The sequence below is a fragment of the Chelmon rostratus genome, chromosome 22, assembly GCF_017976325.1.
Source record: "Chelmon rostratus isolate fCheRos1 chromosome 22, fCheRos1.pri, whole genome shotgun sequence".
NCBI lineage: Eukaryota > Metazoa > Chordata > Actinopteri > Chaetodontiformes > Chaetodontidae > Chelmon > Chelmon rostratus.
In genome coordinates this window covers 2,473,972-2,495,517 of record NC_055679.1, presented here as the reverse complement: position 1 = coordinate 2,495,517, position 21,546 = coordinate 2,473,972, and the positions used below count along the sequence as shown (strand labels likewise).

The 21,546-nt window shown below is 43.2% G+C and overlaps 2 non-coding genes across 2 annotated transcripts; one reads left to right on the top strand and one right to left on the bottom strand.

Annotated features, from left to right (window-relative positions):
- The first annotated feature begins 289 nt into the window (after positions 1-289).
- trnag-ccc lies at positions 290-361 on the top strand. The gene has a single exon. It is a non-coding gene; the product is annotated as a tRNA-Gly (tRNA).
- Positions 362-12,726: 12,365 nt separating this feature from the next.
- trnaq-cug lies at positions 12,727-12,798 on the bottom strand. Its single transcript has one exon. It is a non-coding gene; the product is annotated as a tRNA-Gln (tRNA).
- Between the last annotated feature and the right edge of the window lie 8,748 nt (positions 12,799-21,546).

The window sequence follows — 21,546 nt, the reverse complement described above, 5'->3', positions numbered from 1 at the left end:
GGACAACAAGTCCATTGGGGTTTCCCCAAACAGACTGGACTCCTGCCAGCTACTCTGACCTGTTCTTCCCTTTATTCCAGTGTGAGATGAGTGTATGTTGAAACAATGAGTTATGTATAACATAGATGAGCCACATATAAAATGGAGGAGGGCACAGAGAGCAAAAAACAATGTGGCTGGTGGATTCAGATTCAGTCGAGCATGTAATGTTATGTCCAGTGCTGGAAATTGTTCATCATCATGTGCTGAAATTGGGATTCTGAATGGTGTTGAAATGGTCTCCATCACAGCATTGGTGGTATAGTGGTGAGCATAGCTGCTTCCCAAGCAGTTGACCCGGGTTCGATTCCTGGCCAATGCATGATGTGTCTTGACCTTTCATCAGGAGGACTTCTGGATAAAACTGAGGGGCTTTTTCAAGCAGCTGTGTTCAAATTGTGCTAAAGGGATTCTGTGTTGCATCAACAGCTACAGCTCTGAAGGTAGCTGCTGCACAGATTCAGACTCTTATGAACAAAATCTTGGCTTGTAGCTTGTTTTTTTATTACTTATCACGAAAATAGTTATTACATTTTATTTGTATAAAAATGCTTTTTTTCTAGGCGAGTGGGGCAGATGAGCATCAGGAGGTACTGAATTGTGACGTGGGAGAAAGCCGGTGAGAGCACCGAATCCAAGCCTGGCTGCAGGACCATTAGGGACTGAGGGACCCCCTGGTTTTCAGTAGGAGATAAAAAAATGTACCATCCTCTCTGAAGTTTGGCTTTTGTGTCTCACTGACATTTCTAAATTGTCACAGCCAATTTCATCTGGCTTCATGATAGTTTGCATCCTTCCTGCTGAAAATTATACAGAATATTACCATGATCTTACCTGCTCATGTCAAGAAGCATGAGGTCAGACAGTGGCATTGTAATTAAAGCCAGAAAAGGCCACACCCTTCACACAATAAGTCCAATTGACTTGAAACTGGGCGCACAAGTCCAAAACAACCTCTCGGACCATAAAAGTCCAGCATGCATGGATATTTAGCTAATTAGCATGAAGTGAAAAACAGTGGTGTGATGTAAATTTTGGATTTTGACTGTATCAACACCAAAATGAGTGTACAGCATTCCAGGACTGATTCACACATTGCTATTAACAAGGTCCGTTCAGAAACAAGCCACAAAACTTTGGGGCTGGGTGGGAAAATTAACATAAAGTGTTAATGATTTGTTCAGTCAAAACAAATCTTGGTACAAATCTTCTGTTTGGGAATAAGCCGACCAACGTATTTCGAGCCCAACACATAGGGGGTGCTATAAACACCAAAATGCGTAATTGCAAACCCAGACACAGCACCGGGAACAAATTCAGTATCATGGCCAGTCATTCTTCAACATGTAGACTGCAGGGACCAGGAAGCCAACCCCCGACCTTCTGATAACTCGACTACTCTAACGTCTGAGTATTGTATGTATTACTGAAAATATACTTGAAAATTATTTGACAACAATCATGTCAAAAGTGCACTTTAAATATTGAACTTAAATTTGACTAACGACATGTTTTACTGTAGTATAGTTATTGAATGTACGCCTTCAATCTGTTTGAAATAACTACACGTTTAAATAAATGAACTGGAAACATGCTTTACAATATTTAAATATATTTGAAGTATATCTTTTTTTCACCTGGGGCACCATACCCACAGACAGTCTTGAGGGGGCAGCATCTGCATACACACTGGCCACAACAGTCACACTATGATGCTCATGTGTATAATAGTACAACCAATAAAAAATACTTTCACATGTGAAAATCATTCATCACGCAGTGCTCACATACACACACAAAGATGCAGTTTTATTCATTTATTCGTATATATACTGCAATATACAGCAATTACTACACAAACACCTAGAAAGAAAAATAAATCAATACGTGAACTTTATTTATTTCTCAAACTGCTCGCTTTAATTGGAAACAAATAAACGGTGCAGCTGGTGCAGTGATGGAAACACAGGTTGGACAGACCTGTTGTATATGTGCTCTCTGGAAACATTACAGTACGCTGTATATAACTACCACACAAAACCAAAAAAAACCCCAAATAAATAAACACTTAACCTTTCAAGTGCTTCATTCCTTAAACCTCCTGGTTGAATTGAGCAAATAAACTGTGTGTCTGCAAAATAAAATTCAAAGCTAGACAGAGAAGACTGACAGCTTTGAAGAGATCTGTCATAAAATAAAAATGAAAAATCCACACACAGCAGTCCAGCAGCTGTAAGCAGCTGTCAAAAGCCAAAAGAACAGACTCAGCAGAAAGAGACCACATGTGTTAGGTTAAAACTGATTGTGGTGTGCGTGGGGGGGTTGGGGCTACAGCTCAGAGGGGGGCGATTACAGCAAGATGATATCCATCATCTATTAACACTTTTAAATCAAGGAGCTCTGCAAATTCCTCTGACATCTCCAAGAAAGAGGTGTAAGAACGTACTCACAAGTGTGATTTTGTGGGCTTCTAACAAATTCACTTCTTTGCTCCACAAACCACACATGGACGGGTGGTGTGTGGGTGAAGTTCACTGGCACCTGATTCAAATAAACAGGGCACGCTGAGAAAACAATGGAGCCCCAGAACCAGTTAACACCAACATTTCCTCAGCCGATGGAATAAATGACCACAGGTCGGCTGCAGAGTGTCTAACACCTCATTCACACCACCCAGTGGCAGGTTGAGCCTCTGCAGATATGGACTCCAGCACCTGCAGACGTATGCTGGATCTTATTGGTCTCTTTGTGTGCTGAGGGCTTTACCCAAGTTTGCTTTGGTCGCTTTATTCCTGACATTGTTTGCCTCCAGAAGAGCAGGCCAGTCTCAGAGAGGCCATTCCTCTCCTCGTTTGGTAGTGAGTGCAGAAACAATGGAAGAAGTTCCTCTGTTTCATACTTTTGACCAAACATTTTTGCAAGAATGAATTTGGTAATGCACCTGGAAAGTAGCCAATCATGTTCACCCATGTACTGCTATTTTTGCAAGGTCCTCCCATAAGCCCTTCATGTCATGGCAGTGGAACTTCCTCTCACTTTTAACATGCTTGCAGTGTTACCCTAACACCCTGCAAAGTCTCTTATTCTGTGTTTTTTCATTTCTGATGCTGTCTTGTTTTCTTAAAATACATAATGCTCCTGCACCTCCTCCTTTAACTTTAACTGTAACCATGTTGAAGTCCATCCACCCTAACTCCAGTCTTCTTTGTCTTCTTTGGCCATTTCTGCTGCCAAGCAATGATGTTCCCCGGCTGTAAGTGGCTGGCTCGGCTCCCTCTGTGGGTCTGTGTTGTGTTCTCCAGTGAAACAAGCAGAGCGTGACAGTCAGAGAATGAACAAAGTGCTGATGTCTGTGTGGGCATCGCCTGGCAGATCATGCTAATAAGGAGGCGTGTGTCTCGGAGGACAAAACCTGCTTCTTAAACCACGTTTCTTGCTTTGGAAGTTGGATTTTGGCAGACAGCCACAGCCGAAACTCTGTCACCACAAAGGGGAGGTGCTTCACCAGATCATTACCGGGCATGAGGGGATGTTGGATAGTTAAAAGACAAATATCTCATTTTATTTCAATCCTTATCTGTGTAAATTCTAATCTAACCCAGGCCATTGTGGTTAAGTGTTTCACACCCACGGTCAAGAAATGTAGTAACAATGTTTTACCTGGTGACAGAACAAGTTGTGGAGTTTGTTTGCTGGTGTGATGATGGATGTCTTATAAGAATAATGTCAAGATGTTGTTTTTTCATCAGAATGAAACCCTAACCCATGCCCGCTTGTCCCATAGACTTTACATTGAGATGACCTTCCTCACATAAAGGTAGCTTTTCTAGGCTCGGGTAAAGTTTTACAAATATTCTGTCTGTGTGTTTTTAAAATCCTCAACACTTAAGATCATCATTTACCTAATTAACCACGACAAAAGCTAAAAAGCTGCTGCGATACATTTCTGGAGTAGGTAAATCCTGTCTGTGAGCATTACAAACCATTCAGTGTTCTGGCATCTGATAAGCCTTTAAACGCATTAAGCTCTTTCTCAAACTTATCTCACTTCTGTGTGGTACAAGAATGTAGTGGTATAAGTAGACAGTTTACATGACCTGACCAGCAACTACATTTAGCAGCACCACTGCAATTACTTAAAACTGCACTAACAGTCATTGTCTGCTCAGCCAGCATGAAAGCAGCACGCTCCATCTGCAGTTAGAAACGATGTGTTCAGGGACAGTCCTGAGTGCAGGTCACCAGCACTCTGACAGAGCTCAGAGATCAGGGATCGTAGCTAACTGTACTGGAAGGACATATATGAATAAATCAATAAACAGCATGCAGTCTCACAAGCAAATAACAACCTTAACGTCACATTGACATTGTGTGTGTGTGTGTGTGTGTGTGTATGTGTGTGTGTGAAGCTGATTAATATGGAGTTAGATCTCAGTATGTGCTAATCCACTGCTTCATATTCAAGGTGATTAATCCTTGTAATCTACTGTAGAGGTACAGCGAGGGGGAAAGAGGAGGAGATCTCTTCCAGCCTTCTTCGCGTCACTGTCCTGAGTGAAAAATAACTTCTACCTCTCCATTCATCAGCATAGCACATGAGAGAGAGGAGGAGGAGATGAAGGGATGGAGGATGGGGAGAGAAAGGAAGAGAGGGAGAGAGGTGGAGGTCTCTCCGACATGCCCAATGACACTAACTCCATCTGGATAGTCCATGTCTTTGTTGCACCTCTTTGATGAAGACTTCAGAGCAAACTGATTAATGTAACACCACCTGGACGGAAGCCAAAGTGATCCAACGACTCAAGAAGTTCTCCAACTTCATCTCAGGGCTCTTAAATCACACAGCTTGATTATTCCACCACTGAAACTGGCACCATCTCGAGACATTGGCAAATATTTGCACAGCCTGCATGAAGCAAAATATGTAAAAAATTCATCCAGGGATTAGTCAGCCCCACCTCTTAAACACTGGGAGGACACTAGAGCAATTACAATTGGTTCATGATCTGTGTGTTAGTAATTATATCTATGGTAAATACCAAGGTGGGTGCTGCTCTTTCCTTTGTTCATCCATGTGCATCTACTCAAAAACTAAATCAAATGCATGATTTTGAAATTGAAACAGCGGAAAGTAAAATGTTTCAGGAAATGGTTATATTTCGATTCAGTAACAGTTTACTGTCTGTAATTGCTAAATCGTTTTCTTGGAAGTTTCCCAGAAATGAATGCCGATATTCAAACCATGTCACGGTCTGCCTCAGTCCTCCATCCCTCCGCTCAGCCACACCATCACTTCCCCAGCCCCCTGGACTGTCGTCCTCCACCAGATGCCCTCAGACTTTCCCATCTGTCCCAGTCCCCTGTCACTTCAGATCCAGCCACACCCTCCTGCCCTGCAGTAGCCTCAGTCCTGCCTTTACCATCACCTGATCTCCCCCACCTGCCTCCTCATCCGTTTCCACTTTCTCTAATCAGCCCTTCAGTACATACACCAGCCCCCTTTCTCCAGTCGGTCACCAGATGATCCATGAAACGTATGCTTTGCTTTCCTGAACCTGAGACTGATCTGTTGCTGTTTTTCCTTGTTACCTGTCACCTGTTCCTTCGTCCTTTGCTCTTCTGTTTGGCTGTTTGGACTCTCTTCCTGTTGCCAACCTGTGATCCCGAGCATGACCACTGCAGGTAAATTTCCTTTCATTCTCCCAGCTTTGCCTCGTGTGATCACAACATCACCAGAACTGTCCAGCTAATGAGTGACCATCAGTCTGTGTGTTTCCATTTGGTTTGTGTAGCTCAAAGAGTCGACGCCTCAGGTTCAGCTGAACTTTATTCTACATCTTTACACTGAATGAGGACTCGTTAGCAGCCAGTGTGAACAGGAGGATCCATTAAAAGGACTGATGACGATTTCTGTGGAGATATTTCAGCGTTTATTACATCAAGAAAGTTATTACAGTACTGGCAGTTATTACTTTACTGGCTTCTACAGCGCTCCACCATCCTCCATATGAAGTCCAATCTGCATACTTGGCCATGCAAATATTGCATTCATTCACACTGCAGCCCTTCCAGTTGAGTTCATTATATTGCATGTCTGTATGTTTAAGTGGGTGGTGATTAGCAGCAGGACAGCCCCCTCTTCTAAACAGAAGTATCAGTTCCTCCTCAGTAACATGCCTGATGAGGATGCAGACAGAGCAGACATAAGTACACACACACCTTAGGGAGCATGTTCCCTCATGTGTAACAGCCTTCTTTCATCCAAAGAGACTTTCTGAGGAACCGCAGAGATGCAGAGACTCCGTTCACACCTCTTCCTGCTTCATTCATGTAATCATGATGCTGGTTATCTGTTATTTGATAGACTGAGCTGAGCTAAACTAACAATCAGGACCACTACACTTAATTTCTTCTTTCCTCATTAAGCCCTGTGTAGACCCTGGAGCAAGGTTAGCAATAGAACTGGTCAACAGCGTTGCCACGGTGTCTGTGTCATTATTATGGGCGTAACTATGAAAGTGTGTTTCAGTTGTGCAGAGGTCTTCTGTAGCGGTGATGGAGAGCAGCAGTAAGTGTCAGCAGAGAGGCTGCTGGCTGCAGCTTCCACACACTCACTGCTGATTTATCTGCACCATTTGCTCTGCAGATAATCCTTATCACTGTGACAAGCCACTTGGTCCAATCAAGATCATGACGTGGACTGCTTCCACGGTGCTATCTGATGGTGTGTTCATGTTCTATGAAATGTACTGTAAATTCAAGACTTTTTCAAGCCATGGCAAAGCAACGTCACATCAACATTTTATTTGAACTATACCACAGCTGAAGTTAAACATGGCAGTTAAAGGACAGCTCTAGAGAATTTAGTTAATTTAAACACAAGATACTTGTGCTCAAAAAGAGGATTCATTCTCAGTGAAGAACCTTGGAGCTCTAATCTGCCTCTATACATGCCAAAGAGCAGTGATTCCTAACACGTCTCTGGGGGTCATCAGGTGGAAACCTCCCTTCAACAGTGTTTCGCCTACTTAGTCCCACTGCACCTCCAGGAGGCTAGGCGGTGAGCTCCAGCGTCCCAGAGTCACCCCCCCTAGTGCCAGTTCACACTGCTCGTACACAATCCAAACAGCACCGCCACGTTCAACTGACCCAGAGATACTCCAGGTAGTGGCCAGTACCGATGCTACCATTTAACTATTGCTAATGCTAATGCTAACTGCCCCCATGTGAAGACAATACAGTTCCGATCCTACCATCTAATGTTAAGTGCTAACCGCTACCTGCTAAGAGGAACAGAAGAAGACATTAAAGCTAGATTCACCTATACTGTTAATGTTAACTGCTAACTAGCTGCTAGGATACTATCATACTACCACCGCTTTAGCTATACTTAGCTGCTAGAAACAGGGGGGCGGGTCAACTTACTTATGCAATAGTGTTGAAACATTTCAGTCTGGACCAAAGTGGCTCTGACTCAAAGCGCTTTGAGTAAGTAAGAATCAATATTTTTTCCTGTTGATTAACAATGGATCAAGTGACTAGGTGTAATGTGGAAGGTGTCACTTGAAGTGATGAACCCACAGAGAAATGATGACCAACTCTTCACTTCCCCTCGGCTTTTTAGCCTCTTTGAACCCACTGCACGCGGCCTGGCCTGCACTCAATGACAGTAAAACAGAGTTATCAACAACCTGTGAAGAAAGTAAGTCGAGCATCAGCAGAACCAACAACAGTTTTCTTTCAGGAGAGGATGGAGACCAAACTGGAGCTAAGAGTAAGTGAATAGTGGCCATAAACAAGAGTCCAAATGAATGAATGCTAATGCTGTTCTGTGTCTGCTGCATGTGCATACAACATCATCATGAGATGATATGAAAGGTTTTTTTTTTCCAAAAAAGCACACATACTCTTTTATGAGCAGAACCTAGTATTCTGTACATCGAGTCAATCCAATTTATCATATCTGAGCTCTTTCACCTCAGTGTCGTCTCTTTTTTTGTGGAAAACAGTGTACTGTGTAAAAATCAGTATTTGATGTTTCTGCTTTTATGCTCAGTAAAAAGTCAGTGTCCCTTGTTTCTGGGGGGTTGGCAGGTCCAACTGCACTGCATTAGAGATAAAGCAGGGCTCCACTGCTCCTGCCTCTGCTAAATCCACACTCCAAACCACATCTTAATTGGCTTTAAACAGCTGCATATCTCCCTCTCTCCTCTCTGTGCTGGCCTCCGTCAGTGTGGCAGTGAATGTGGACAGACAGGGATAAATTATGACCCTCCATGCTCTTAACTCCTGTCCTCCTCCTCTTTCTATGTGGCTAGCTCTGCTCTGAATCAGCTCTGGTCTGCTCTCCTCTGCATCAGCTGTTCCTTCATGTCTTCCCTCCATCCCTCCTTCAGCAAACTCCACTGTTGGAAGCAGCAGTTCGCCCGTGAGGCTCTGTTGTGATTTCTGCTCTAAACCAGGAGAGTAACTAAACTCTGATTAACAGGCCAAGAGCTCTGTGTGCACGTTTCACAGTTTCGAGCCTGGAGTTGGTTGATGCAGTGTTGTTTAAATCTGTTACACCCTAAAAGAACACGTTAATCAGCGGGAGCAGATGTTTGCCGTGTTCAAGAAAACATCATTTGCATACGGTTTATTCCTTCAGTTGATCACCTGCAGGGGGTCCGCAGGCCCTTGGCTGTTTACATCAGAGGCCCAAATTCTGCTGCTTGAGAGAATAAAACAAATAGAAGTCAAAGTCTAACTTCAAACTGGTCTGCAGATTCTACACTTCTTCTTGTTTTCCTGTTGATGGCAGATTGTGAAATCAGAGATTGATGACAAGAAATGATTGCCTCTGATTTGTTGAATAGTATATTTGTAAGCTGTTATTATGAGCTAAAAGCAGGGCTGTTGCTGAAGTGCAGTAGTGTCTCTCTGCTCCTGTTTGCCTCAGGAAGTCGGCCACGCCTGCCTGTGAACAACAGTTCATTGCGAGGTTTCCCTTGTAAGCAAATCTTATTTCTGGCGTGCTCTCTGAGCGCTGGGCGTGTGCCATGGCCCTCCAGTGAGTCTCTTGTTTGGGTGCCTGTGAAACAGTTAACAAAGGTCTGACGGGTGGGACTGCGGAGCCCCTTCACAATACTGAAACAGATCCAGTTTCTCTTTGCTAATAAACACTGCAGGGTGGTTCCAAGGACTCCGAGTACAACAGAGCCAACACGTGTTGCTCATATTTAATCAACGTTTCACGTTTGTGCTTGAAGCCAGCGGCGTTGCAGCATAACAATGAAGTGCAGAGTAATGTGTTGATAAGAGGGCTGTTTGAGAATGCAAAACCCCAAATACTTTAAAAGATCCGAGCGCAGGACGTGAACATGAAGAATTTATGAGAGCAGCGCTGAACTGTGCCAGTTATCACCTGTCTTGTCTCATTTAATGAGACAAGACATTGTCTCATTAAATGACGATGCAAGACGATGCAGCGAGAGTCAGACTGACCTGTGAGCTGCCTGAGACCAGATCACACTGCAGCATTGTTTCGTTAGTATGCAAAATGTAGAAAGGTAATATGGGGAAATATGAGCAAATTTCCACCACACTAACGAAGAATTAAACAACTGTAGCTTAAATAGGCCTTTAACAGCAACTCAACTCATACAGTGCAGTCAGGTGAGTGGAGTTCAGGCGTAATTTCAATTCTCTGTTTGTCTTGTACACACTGCAGAATTGACAATAAAGCTGACTTTGACTTGACTTTGATTCTCTGTTTCAACAGAGCATTGGCACATATATTCTGTAAGTTGCACCTTGCTGTTCCCTGGCTTTTATTCTATGGGGTCAAGTAAATGTTTGAGTAATTCAGGTGTAGCCGGTAGTGAACCCACAGGAGAACACACAGAACAGGTACAGGCAGATCAGAGTTTTAAAAAGTTTATTGGAAAACTTAGCTCTCCGTATCGCAGGTGGAATGCTGGGGAGGAATGAGCGTTAGGCTCGCAGGGGAATCCGCCGGGCTGCTCTAAGTCCACAGCGGCTGCTGGTGGAGCAGCGGGGAAAACGGAACTGTCCAAGGTCCAAGGCTGGATGCGCCGGAGCGCACAGACAGACGGAGGTGGGATCAGCGAGTGGCCGAGCAGAGGGAAGGCGGCGGAGTCGGGGGGCTGCCGCGCACAGAGGCAGTGGGATTCTCCGATGGTGCGGTGGGCAGAACACAGGCGGGGACAGGATCTCGACAGAGCGGTCGAAGGACTGCGGAGAGAGAAAAAAACTTGGCACTAACACGTGCAAGCAGCTCAATCACTAACAGTAGGAAAACTGAGTTTACGATCTCGCAGGGAGTGGAGTGTTGAGCCCGGTTATATGGAGGTGGTGATCATCAGTGAGATGACGCGCAGCCGTCGGGAACCCATATGGCGCTGATTGCACATGGAGAGCCGCTGCTTGAGAGCTGCAAAGACAGGAGCTGAAGCAGGTGAGTGAGAGAATGTGGAAGGAATGAAACGGGATCAGAAGGAGGCCGAAGCAGACACAGGGTGAGCCCTGGCAGCTAAACTGCTGTATTTTACTGGCTTGTTTTTAATTTTCCTTTAAATGTATTCTTCCGTTTGTAATTCTTATACTATTTTATCTGTATTTTTATTTTTTATCATCTTTTAATTTTCTCTCTTTCTTTCTTTCACTCTTTCTTTGAAAGTATTTGTATTTATGATTTTAATGTATTTTTATGTTTCTGTAAAGAACTTTGAATGGCCTGATGTATGAATAAATAAATAAATAAATAAATTTGCCTTGCCTTGCCTTCTGCTTTTTCCATTCGCTGATTTCTGCCACAAACACTCGGGGGTTGAAAGAGCAGGAATCAGTTTTGCTCTGGTTGCCTGTCACACTTTTTTACTCTCTTTTGAAATCAATATATTGAACCTACAATTCTTTATGTGTAAGAACAAAAGTCCCATGAAAAAGTCATGATTGAGTTGTCATCAGGTCATGGGGAGGAGAAGAGCACCGATGGGCCTGAGAAAACAGAAATGTGGCTGAAGAGGAGGAACAGGGAGACAGACTGTGACAGCATGTCCATCCCGTCCACCTGGTCCCTCTAATGTCTGACCGAAGGTTTTACCCTGGTTTGACAGATGATGACCTTCCTCATTCAGATTCAGTGTTTCGAACCTGTTTTGCAGTGAGGGTTTAAGTGTTGGAGTGAGCGTTGGTGCCCCCTGATTTAATTTCTTGCTGGATTTGCCTTTTAAAAAATATGGCCGCCCTCTGTTTCTTTCATTGATGTGAGTCTCTGTAAATGTCCAGGATGCACTGTCCGAAACGTTGGCAGAGATAGCAGGGATATCAGGAGAAGGATGGAAGCAAAGCAGGAAGTAGAAGTGACGTTAATTTTACAGTTATGAGAGTGAACTGAATTGAATGATGATGTAATACTCTGAGCAAATGCATATTTTGGTTATTATTTTATGCCGATGTGTATATATTTAAAGGGGAAGTATTTTATTTTTCTAATGCCAATTTGAAGGAAGAAAAATATAATATATATAAATATAAAACAGTAAAACAGTTTTATTTTGGACAATGCAATTTATTGAGAACATTTATGCTATTTTGACTGAATTTAAAGCCACTAGAGAGTGATTTTTGGTGCAGTTCTCTCACATGAATAGGCCTATAGTGTGAGAGTAACCTAAGCACACTTCTTTAACCTCTGTGTCTAACTCAAAATGAATATTGTTATGTTATTTGGTTCTGATGTGGTTCTGATCAATGAATTTTTGAATGTTAATGGTTACCTACCATAAGTCTTTGAGCACTTTAATGTTGGTTTTCACAAATGATACACTTGAGATTAAAGTTGTACAACTGAGAGAAATTTGAAATTTGAATAGAGATGAAGATTTATGTCAGAGTTAGATGCAATTCTGTGCATTTTTTGCTATTTGATATTTGATATCCCTTTTGATGCATGTGAGTATAGATGGTGTTGAATGTGAATTGTGTGACCTGTCTACAGGTCAGGTTTTTGGAGGACGGAAGATGTTTGAGGTTCAGGACAACTTCCTGCCGTGACAGATGGCGAGCCGACCACCCGGAAGAGAGTTCAGCACTGAAGGAATCTCCACGTACCCGCCCATTCACACACACACACACACTTGCATAACATTACAAGGACCTTTGGAAGCAGGTGAACTTACAGTGACTTGACAACAACAAACCTGCAACAACTCCTATTCGACATGAGGGCCCCAACGGACATTTTTCTGTTTTAAAAGTGTGCACACTATTTTTATTTTTATTTTTTCTGACAGTTGGGTTACAATTTTGTATCCTGTACAACCTAATCAACTTACCTTAACCACTGTAAAAATTATATGAGTGGCTACTCGACTTTCACTCTGGTGTTTGCTTCATCATTGTTGCTCAGTAATGTGGCTCCTTCCGAATTTAGTATCTTCTGATTCTGGTCCAGGTCTTATAATCAGTCCAAGTGGTTATAATACCGTAATTCTCTTTTACATCTTTAAAATTGGTTCCAGGAGGAACAGGGAGACAGACTGTGACAGCATGTCCAAGATGCACTGTCTGAAACTTTGGCAGAGATAACAGGGATATCAGCAGAAGGATGGAGCAAAGCAGGAAGTAGAAGTGATGTCATGAACTTATTAACACACAGCTGAATTTGTCTGTTAGCATTAAGGCAGGTTCCACTGAGATTTGAACTCAGATCACTGGATTCAGAGTCCAGAGTGCTCACCGTTACACCATGAAACCTCTGTACAGACTCAGCAGACAGCTGTACCACAGCAACAACAAGCTTTTGACTTTTCATTTGTTTGGAGAGGACCAAACACTTGATGTGTGGCTGGAGAATGACATGTCCCCGGCAAACAGACAAGAAAAGTAAAGAACAACGCTGGACCGACTGGAGGGGCGATATTAAGGCACAAGAGACTTGAGGACACAGAGATTGACCAGACTGAAGCCGACAGACACGAAAAAAAGACCAAGAGAAACACAGCATGGGCGATCGACCTGCTAAAAGACTGCTTAGTGGAGACCAAACTGGAGACAGATTTTTAATGTATGACGCTGAACGCAGAGATCAGCTGCTGCGGGACTTTTATCCATCAGTACAAAATAATAGAAACCAAACTCTGTCTCCAGCTACGTCTCTCTCAGGTCTGGGATGTCCCGTCACTTCTCCACATTTTACATTATTTCTCTGAATAACTGCAAAGAAATAAGTTTTCCTGCCTGCCGGCCTAAATACAATATGATAATTAAAGCTAGGAAACACTGCTCTACAATATATACACTAAAACACAATATCGACACACTTTGCCAGGAACACACAATATTTGTCAGTATATACAGTATGTTATTTCTGTAATGCTGACTTTCCTCAAATACCAGACCTGTTACATGGGATGATAATTAAATTATTACAGCATTGGGCTGATAGAAGAAGCTCGCTGCTGGTCCTGTGGCAGGACATACGCAGAAGGTTCTGCCACAGGGCTTTGATGGTGGTGGCCTGCTGGTTGCTCAGTGTTTGTCCAGTTTCAGTCCTCAGCCCCATCAAATACTCTGCCAGGCTGTCCACTCGGTCCATCCCTGGGACACTGCGCTCATCCACACCCTGATAAATATAACACATATATAGAACATATATATATAACACACAATATGACAGGCAGAAGAATAACACACCTGTCAGAGTGTAACTTGTCACAGCATCAGATTATTGTATTTTTGGATAAGAAAAATAACCTCATCATGATAACTCACCAGAGTAAACAGCAGGCGGCTGAAAAGAGGGGAAGAGCTTCCTTCCGAGCACCTTGACGCTGTAGATGTTGACGCAGTGAAAAGGGTCCCCTGAGTGGCTGAAAGCAGTGAGGGAGGCTTCACTACCAGGGATGCAGCTTCACAGTCCTGGTTCATCTGTGGAGCCCCCCCGGGGGTACAGCTGGAGATTCAGGCTGTTGCCTTCAGATAGTAACCATGTGATCAATAACTGTAGCTTCATTTGTTTAACATTCATTGTGTCACTATTTCCAGGATGATAATGATAATCATCATCACCATCATCATCATCATCATAAGCACAATAATGATATTAAGAAGAACTGCAAGAGAACATGCTCTAACATTATAACGTTACTGTAAGTAGAATGAGGTGATAAAACGTTATGATTCTGCGTTGTTCTCTGAGGAAAACCAGTACAAAGTCTAAATTCAACATTCAACATCATTTTATCTGAATCTACACAGACCAGGACAGTAATTAACAGCGACTCTCTCTGCACCGACGTGCACCAAGACAGTAGCGTTATGCAACGACAGTAATGCCGATATAGCGCTCGTCATATAGCGTAACAGCGTAAAGAAGCTAGCTAGCTCGTCGACAAAATCAAACAAGCATAAAATAAGTTCGCCAGCAGCAGCAGCTCACCTCTTTATGTCGGCGGATGAAACTTGAGAGCAGCAGAAGCGGACCGGGACACTTGAAGCGGCTTCAGACGTGAACACTGCGGCCGGCTCCCGTTGCCGGGTTTATTTTCGTACTGGAGCGGAAGCCGGAAGTGATTGGCTGCGCTACCTGTTGCTATGGCTACCTGGAGGGGGTTTTTTTCAGGTCACGGAGCAAATAAATTGCTTTGAACTGTGACGTCACTTGCTTTTTGACATCAAAGCACATCAACAGCTATGACTCCTCATGCTCTGCTGTTCACATCAGTTCCAGATATTTTTCATTTATTCATTTTTATATCGAGAGACAACAAAATAAGATAAGATGGATCGTTGGCTGAAACGCAAAGAGGACAAAGAAAATCTTCTCGACAACATTTGTGTAGCTCCTGAGGAAATAGACGCCTCAGAGCTGCACAATATGTTCTTGGAAGAACGAGAAGACGACCGCAGAGGACAGTCTCGTGGTCGAGACCTAGAAGGGAGATATAAATGGCTTAAAGCTGGGAAAAAAGCAATCAGTGACTTAAGCAAAGACCTTCGCAAGAAATCAGGCAACCTGCACAGTAAACTCAAGCGCCAGATAGAACTGGAGGAAAAATGTCAGGCTGCTGAAAAAGAAATAGAAATCATAGTCCAAAACAACCACAGTCTTGAGCGAGAAATTGTTGGAGGACAGAGGCAAATGAGGGACCATCAAGTTTTGGAGGATGAATATGAGGCTAAACTGAGTGTAAACAAACGCTTGAGCCAGGAATGGAAGAAGCTGCAGCAAACGGTTCAGGACCTCCGGAAGAAAATCTCCAGGCAGAACGACTTGGAAAAGAAAATTCAAACAACGCAGGAGGAGAATCAAACCTTGAGCCAACTCATCGCTGTCCAAGAACGACAGCAGCAGGCTTTGACCGAGAAACTTCGCGATGAACAAGAGATGCAGGCCGCGTATGCATCAGAGAAAGCTAAGAAAAAGGAAAGGATGGACCACCTTCACAACCTCCAAAGCAGAATCCTGGATTTGACAGCAGAGTACGAACAGGTGAAACCCTGGCTCCATCGGTATCAACAGAACAAAACTGAGCTGAACAGGTTTGACAATGAGAAGGTTGCCCTCGTGCAGGAACGTCAGGAAATTCTCAACAAGATTAGACAGCAACAGTCTCTTGTAAGGGAGAATAAAGACATCACATCTGCCGCAGAGACCATTCGCCGAGAGATTTCTGTTCTCCGCAAACAAATTCAGGAGCTCCGTCAGGAGGACAGACGCTGGACGGCTGGACAACAAGCTGGGAAACGCTGAAACCATCAAAGCCAAATAAAGGAAGGAGGACGTGAGCTTAGATAAGGTCCTGCTGCACATTGAGAGGAAGGAGGAGGAGCAGCAGGCCCATCAGTCCCTCTTAGACTGGCCAAACAGGCGCTAGGGGGGACAGGACGTGCAGCAGGACCGACATAAACGCCGTCTGAATCAACCAGAGGGGACACTGGGCTGCGTTGTAGTTTTACTCTAACACAGTAAGGCTTCAGCTCCCAGCCCTGCTTCCTTCTGTGTTCTTCCTTCAGATGTGGGGTTTTCTCCGGGTGCTCCGGTTCGCCCATTGACAAAGTCAATCAAAAAAATGTAGCAGTCCACACGACTTGTTTCCACAAGGCATCAAGCTTGTTTCCATGATCCTTTGCAAACTTCTACACTGAATTTTGTGGCGAGGACGCAGGAAACTTTTCTTCTGATGACTTCCATGAAGGTCATTATTAGTCCAGATGTTGCTGCGCTCCTTTGCTTTTTTCTCTAAAAGAAATAAATAAAAGTTTAATCTTCATTTTCTACTCACTTAAGTATTCATTGATAAGCTCTGTTCTCATGTGCAGAGCAAATAATATCTATATATCTAAATAATAAATATCTAATATACAGTATATATCAAATATATTCTCATTTTATTCTTTTATTTTTTCAAAGATAGCTGTGTTACATATTTTTGTTTCAAAGGCTTTTAAATAAGTACAATCGGTGTCAAGTACGTCTCAACAAGCCTACATTTGAAAGAGGAGTAATTAAAAAGCTGTTGAAACAATGGTTTCATGTCAGTAAAGTATATGTATCTAAAATGCTTTCATCTTCCAACCAAAGTCAGGCCAGTTTCAACCTGTACATACAGAGGACTGATAAATAAAAGGAAATAACCGACTAAATGAATAGAGATGCTTCACTATGAGAAACTGTCAAGAAACTGTCCAGAACAAAACCCCCGTAAAACTGCAGACTACACTTGGTTTTTATGCTCACTAAACTGATGAGATATAGCCCAACATGTTAATAGTGAGCTTTAGAAGTGTTGGCAGGCTGATTTTCTGTTTGTTTCAGTCTTTTAAAGCAGTCAGGCTCGCTGTAGCCCCCTGCCCCCAGTCATTCTGCTAAGCTAAGCTAACCATTTCCTGCCTCTAGCCTCTCATTTAACAGACAGACACAACAGCAGCCGTTTTAGCTAAAAGCTAACAAGCATATTTCCCAAAGTGTCTAAATACTCCTTTTAATCTCTAGAAGTCTTAACTGTTGAAATATGCGATTGAAAATAAAACCACTGCAAAATGATCAAACATGAGGTGATCTAGTGCACGACAGCATGTTCAAGAGTTTTATCACGCTCGTGACTGCAGCAAATGATACTGATACTGTCGGTCTGTGGATTTTTATCTTTTTATTTATTTTTTGCACAGCCCTGAACTGTTAGCGGTGATCAATGTGGGCATGTTGCAGATATCAAACATCTAAAAGACAAGAAATATCAGTGCAGAAATGCCAAAAATTGCCAGCTTGGTTTTTATTGAACCGTAGGATGTTCTGCTCATTGCATGTCTTGGTTTCCAAAAAACCAAAAACAAACAGTATTTCATATCTGTGTAGAATCCAAGGTTGGTTGGTCTCTAATGGTGACGGTGGCTTTAGCGCCAACAGCATTTTATAGAAAGGAGAAAGAAAAAGGACAAACTGTTATCAATTTAACAACAATGATCACATGTATTTACCAAACGGGCCTTTTTGGGTCACAGCTGCTCATTGTTAGGAGTCCTCATTAGAATGAAGGTTTAGGTTCATTTCAAACATGTAGTTATTCTTTATTCAGGGTATTTAAATGTCATGCATTGCACAAGGAACAGCGGTTGTGGCCCCCTCCATGCTCCACACATATCAAATGTGTAAACAAGTGGTCAAACATTTCAACAAAATAGAACAAACTACGTAAAAGTGGTGCTTAAGAAACAAATAACAAGGAAAATATTTCCATGGTATTCATCAATCAATCTGTCTACATAAATTATATTCTGGAAGTTCCTGATTTTCATATAATACGCTATAGGTGTTACGTATGACTTCACCTCATCTTCATCTCAACAGCAGGTCCCACCTGATCTGAACTCAGATGGCTGGATTTAGAGTCCACACAGATAAAGGAGCAACAGTTACCTGAGACAGACAAAGACAATGTGCTATAAATGATTATTGTACTGAGCACAATGAATAAGATCATTACCAAAACAACACAACATGATAGAGTCTATCCACAGAAGGAGGAACATCACACTGACCCCTACAAATGGCTTTTGGTGTGAATGCTTGACAAAAGAAAACAGGTAAAAAGTTCCTGCATCATCAGTGGACCTCTCTCTGAAGTGGAAGCCTCAGAAGTTGGGGGTGTTTGTGGATTATGAGGAGAGTCTGGTCTCTTTTTGTGATGTCGATCAGTTGTCCCCAACCTTTTTATCACCGTGGACCGGTCAACACTTGACAATTTTACAGCGGCCCGGGAGGGGAGGGGCTGTACATAGATTCTTTGTATTGTAAATATAATAATAAACGTAAATCCACTGTGTACTCGTATGCAACTTTATTAGCAGCTTCCTCGTAACATTGTCTTTTAATCCAGTGTGCTTGGTCTCCAGGTGAAGCAGTTTTGAGGCTTCATCGCCTCATTAGAGAGCCGCTCGCTGCATATTTTATGCAGAGCGGGCTCGGTGTGTGGGAATCACCTGTCGAGACAAATCCATATTTCAAGTAGGACTCCTGGTATCGTCTGTTAAAAGCTTCTTTTTCTTGGAAGTCGTCGGCTCTTCTTCTGTCTCTTCACTGGGCCTTTTCCCCTTCACAAAGAAACTTCCCAAACACGTCTGTTTTTTACTCAATTTGCGAGCTTGTGGGTTAAATTTGAGCTATGGTGTCCTCTTCTCTACCTAACCTATTTGGGCTTCCTGGACTACAGGAAACAGGAAGTTAAAGATCTGGGCATCCACCCCAGAGACTGCTCTTTCAACCCCGGAGTGTTTGTGGCAGAAATCAGCGAATGGAAGAAGCAGAAGGCAAGGCAAGGCAAATTTATTTATTTATTTATTTATTCATACATCAGGCCAAAGTAGAAGAGCTACTTGTTAGTGTGAATGCTGAGTCAGCATCATTCCTCCATGATTTCCAAAAAGAGTTTCAAATGCTGACTCGTCAGACCGCAGGACAGAATCCAGTCTGTTTTTGATGCAGTGCTGTCTGAGGCCTGAGGATCACAGCCAGCCAGTATTTCCAGTCTTGTGCCTGCGTACAGAGATTTCTTCAGATTCTCTGAATCTTTTAATGACATTTTGTTCTGTAGGCAATGAAATCCCCAAATTCTTTGTAATTTTACACTGAGAAACATTCTTCTTAAATTGTGACATGTTTTGCTGCCACCGTCCAACTTTTGAAACATGTTGCCGGCATCGAATTCTAAATGAGGATATTATTTTCATAATCAATGAAATTTCTCAGTTTTAACATTTCATATATGCTATTGTCAGTTAAATATTGGGTTTCAGTGTTTTTCAAATCATCACATTCTGTTTTCCATTTCACACACAGTCCCAACTTTTTTGGGAACAAGTTGTATACAGATTAAGTTGAAGTAATTAAATAATCACTTATTAAAATAAGGATATGTTCTGAAAAAAACTCCAAAACAATACAGATATGTAAACGGTGGACACTGTGTGCAGGAATAAAAATGACTGCAAGTCATTTCTATTCAAACTCACAGTGACCTGCTTTTCTGTGGCCTGTTAACTCCACTAGATGGAGATCTTGAGTCAAGAGTGTTTGACTGCGGCCTTTTCTGATTTTTTGAAGAGAAAAAGTGTAAAAATAAAATTAAAGTCTTCAAGATTTAAACTTTATAGAGTTGAAAGAAGTTGGAGAACTTGTCTTATGTTGCATCCCTTTTGAAACATACATTTCACACACACACACACACACACACACACACACACACACACACACACACACACACACACAGTAACACACACTTGTGAGGTGAACAGAGATGCTGCCCAGCATGCAGCAACAGAGACACACTCATGGATTTAATTCTGATTTCCTGCGTTGCTACTGCAGTTCCTGACTGTTGGTCTATGTGACAAGCCCGGAGGCACAAGATTTGAGGACTCAAAATGCAGACCACAGACAGCTCAGCAGAGTTTCAAAATAAAAGGTTTATTGAACTCAAAGCGCTCAGGATAATTGCAACTGAGGGAGATACAAAGTATAACAGAAAACGCTAAGGATAACTAGAAAACTAGAAAACAAACTATCAAAGCACGAAGGCTGATGCGATAACAAAGTACAAACCAAAGGAGAGAGGCTGAACTAATCTCAAGACAGGAAGCAAAGTAGCAAACAAAAGATACAAAACTTGACTAGGTGCAAAGTAACAAACAAAAGATCTCAAGGCAATACCGACAACTAGACTTACACAGACAAGGATCAAGGACGCTAGAGAGCAAGGCGAGTACGAGACAAGGCACATGACAATCTGGCACAGGACAAAGGGAGACGCGGACTATATATACACGAGGTAACAATGAACAGGTGGAGACAATTAGGGCGGGGTAGACAATCAGACAGGCGGGAAACACACCGGGAAGTCAAGGGCCTGAAACGAGAGGAGAGTTAGGTTTCACAATAAGACAGGAAGTGTATGACAAGACATGAGGCTAGTGAACAAAAACACTTAACAGATTTGACGAGACATGACAGTACCCCCCCCTCTAGGGCCGGCACCTGACGGCCCAGGAACATCAGGGTGTTGTCTGTTAAAGTCCTCTATGAGCGTTTTATCTGTAATAAAGCTTGTGGGGACCCAGGATCTCTCCTCAGGACCATACCCCTCCCAGTCCACAAGGTACTGGAATCCTCGTCCCCGATGGCGCACAGCGAGCAGCTTTTTCACCGTGTAGACGGGACTTCCGTCTACCAGGCGAGGAGGTGGGGGTGGGTCAGTGGGGGGTACCAGGTTGCTTTCACGGACAGGTTTGAGTTTTGACACATGGAAAGTGGGGTGGACTTTCATGGACCTGGGGAGTTTCAATCGGACAGACACAGGATTAATGACTTTGGATACTGCAAAGGGACCCACAAACCTGGGCGCCAGCTTTCGGGAATGCACATGGAGGGGGAGATCCTTAGTGGATAGCCAAACCCTCTGGCCCTGAACATACTGTGGTGCCGTTTTACGGTGTCGATCAGCCGCTGCCTTCACCCGTGCCTGGTTACGGGACAGCATGCTCCGTGCTGCTGCCCAAATGCGTCGGCATCTTCTTACCAGGGCGTGGGCTGAAGGGACGGTCACCTCACGGTCGTTTATCTCAAACAGAGGGGGTTGATATCCATACACTACATGAAAAGGTGACATTCCTGTGGCTGCTGTGGGGAGAGTGTTATGCGCATATTCCACCCAAGTAAGGTGGTCACTCCAGGAAGTTTGATTCTGGGAGACAAGGCAACGGAGGCAAGTTTCTAGGTCCTGATTCATTCTTTCGCTCTGGCCATTGGATTGTGGGTGGTACCCGGATGTCAGGCTGACGGTAGCACCCAGCATCTGACAGAACTCTTTCCAGAAATTGGAGATGAATTGTGGGCCTCGGTCTGAAACAATGTCTTTAGGTAGTCCGTGTATGCGAATTATTTCCCTGATCAAAACAGTAGCTGTGTCTTTGGCTGACGGTAGTTTGGGCAATGCGATAAAGTGGGCC